This window comes from Hemicordylus capensis, chromosome 3, assembly GCF_027244095.1.
Source record: "Hemicordylus capensis ecotype Gifberg chromosome 3, rHemCap1.1.pri, whole genome shotgun sequence".
In the NCBI taxonomy this organism is placed as follows: domain Eukaryota; kingdom Metazoa; phylum Chordata; class Lepidosauria; order Squamata; family Cordylidae; genus Hemicordylus; species Hemicordylus capensis.
Window position 1 is genome coordinate 112,386,711 of NC_069659.1, and position 2,771 is coordinate 112,389,481.

The following is a 2,771-nucleotide window of genomic DNA, read 5'->3' on the forward strand; positions in this document are numbered from 1 at the left end:
AACAGGAAGCACACTTCATATCCGTTTTGATACCATAACTACAATGAATTTAAGAAAAACCTAACCTAATGCTTGCTGTGCACTCGAGTGCACAAGTCTAAAACCTGGAGCCCACACCTGTGTCTGGATTTATTGGGGACTACAATTTTGCACTTTGTTCTGGGAGTAGGTGGAGCAATAGAGAAATAACAACCAATTATAGACGAGAAATTGTGTTTCCTTTTAAAGCAACACTTTACAATTTAAAATTAACTTGGTGGGAAGGGATGCCCGAGGTACTGAGCTTATTTTGAGCAACATTAGTTTTCCTCTTTAGTAAATTGACCAATCAAAGTAGAGAATCTGACTAATGTTTTTCCCTCGCATCCACACACTAATGACATTGATTGGATCATAATAATGCCAGTCTAACAGTTTCCTGACGTGATTGGTGAGACCTCCAATAAAGCCACGCGAATCAGCTTTGCTCAGCTGTTTCCATAAAGATAGGGAAAGACTATTGGCTATTTTCCCATTTCAAATTGGCCTTTACTCCTTCTAAAGACACCTGGGAATTGTCGTTTTTATAGCGCCTTAGGAGTTCGGGGGTAGTGCAGCCTTCCTTCCGTCACGGAACTACATTTCCCACAGTCGCTGATGAGCAGCCAGAATAGACTGTTTTATCGGCGTGCCGTGAAGTCCATTTATTCTTACGATTGAAAGCATGTATATTTCGGCTGTTGCCCTTGGTCTTAAGAAGAGTGTGAGAACATAAGAAAGGCCCATCCAGCCCCGCGTCCTTTCTGCCTCACGCAGCGGCCAACCAGGCGCGCTTGGGTAGCCCGCAAGTGGGGTGACGGTTCTGAAATTACTCTCAAAGGGTCTCTGATCTTTCTTTATTTATTTCTTTTCTTAAAGACGGAGTGCTTTTGAACATGTGCAGATTATTTAAACCTCGAGAAGGAGCAACTTCTGCTTTTGAAAAAGTAACAAACAAACCCCGAACTTTATTACAGGATGTGCCATATATATGGGAGCATGTGCAGAGTGCCTTTGAGAGCGACACAGACTGAGACACAAAAGGCGGAATTGGGGTGGCGGGAGAAATAAATGTCGGCGTGTACAAGTTAGAGCGCAGTAATAAACATTAGTACAAATTCCATCGAAGTTGAATTACAGTTTTATTTATTCCGTGTGACCGAACTAGATGTTCTTTTCCTTCGCAACTCTCTCCATTTTAGTCAATAAGCACTTATTTAGCTGCGTGTCTTCCAGTGTTTGTCCTGTTAACGGTTATCGTAATGTATTGTTGAACTATAAGGTTTCTAACGAGTAGATATCATCGAACAACTAACACGTTTAGAAGTGGGCTGCCTTAGCGTTACGTGAAAAGCTGAATATAGAAAGCAATTTGTAAAGCGCCGTAGCATGTATCCCACTGCCGGATATAAGATCTTTGAAGGTAGAGTGAAATCCTTACAGCAGGCGTTACCAAAAAAAAAAAAAAAAAAAAGGAGCCAGGGAGTAAGGTGTATGTGGTGTGGAAATGTGCTTTAAACGGGAAGATAAATTATTTTCGTTAATGCAGAAGTAGATATATTGGCACCAAAGACTATAAAAGTACAGAATAATTATGATCATCACATGTAGGTTCTTTGCCTTGTTTAGAATATTAAAAGAATCTGTGTGGTTAAGAATATTAATGATATGTCATATTTGTTAAATAAACACTTAACTAAACTTTAATCATGAGATAAAAGTCCCAGGGTTATTTAAAGACAGAATGCATTGGAGTGCTATGTGAAATGTTTGCAAGAATTAGTATGGACACCACAAACAAGAACTGAAGTGGCATCTGTTGACCTTTTCAGTCAACTGCTAAGATTAAGAACATAAGAACTGCCCTTGACTGGGCCTATCCATCTAATCAAACCTTTCGTTTCCATCATCTGGATACTCCTGGAAGACCACAAACATAACACACAGCATGGATATTCCTGGAAGAGCACAGCATGGGAGCAGGAAGAGCCTGTTGTTAATTCCCAGCCTTTGTTACTCCATAATACATGTTTCTGAGCGTAAACATTCTGTTTAGCTTTCAAATAGCCATTGATACACTTCCACAAACTTGTCTAATTCTTGTCTGGTATGTTCAAAAATCTGTACTGTGATGCAGGCTGATCAAGACTACAAAGCATTCATATGAATGAGGAGGGTGGGTTTTTTCCTTAAATGTCAATATTTTCCATGTTTAATGTTACTGTCAAAAATTACTTAGCTTCTGTTTTGAATTCTATCTAACTTTAAATTGAGAGCATATCATAAGAAGTCTTTGGTGCTCCACAGCGGTTTCAGGGGAATGCTGTTCTCTACACAGACATAGAAAAGCTCATCTCATCTTGCTTTTAATGTAGTTGCTATTGCTCCCCAATCACTTCACAGAGAGCATCATTGCCTAACCCAATGGCAGTGTGCAAAATGGCACTGCTGACCTGGCAAGGAGTGCTGCACAAAGTGAGAGCATCCTCAAGATACATTAGTGATGGCACACAGACCCCTGAGGAAAGCTACTGCTTTGTATGAGAAAGACCAGCGTCCATGCAAAATGGGCATGGACCAGCGTCCATGCAATTGGTCCCCAACCTGTTCAATCAGAATTTGTACAGAAGCATGATGCAAACATAGAATACAGATGTAAGTTTTATATTTTCAATTTGTGAATCTGTCCTTGAAAAAAGCAGGTCAGTGGCTCAGTACACAGATTGTTAGCTGTGTACTGGAATCCAATCAGA

At 40.2% G+C, this 2,771-nt stretch overlaps 1 long non-coding RNA gene across 1 annotated transcript; it reads left to right on the top strand.

Moving 5' to 3' along the window:
* Positions 1-341: 341 nt before the first annotated feature.
* Positions 342-1,273, top strand: LOC128351303 (uncharacterized). Its single transcript, XR_008319697.1, has 2 exons — positions 342-430; positions 898-1,273. It is a non-coding gene; the product is annotated as an uncharacterized LOC128351303 (long non-coding RNA).
* The last annotated feature ends 1,498 nt before the right edge of the window (positions 1,274-2,771 follow it).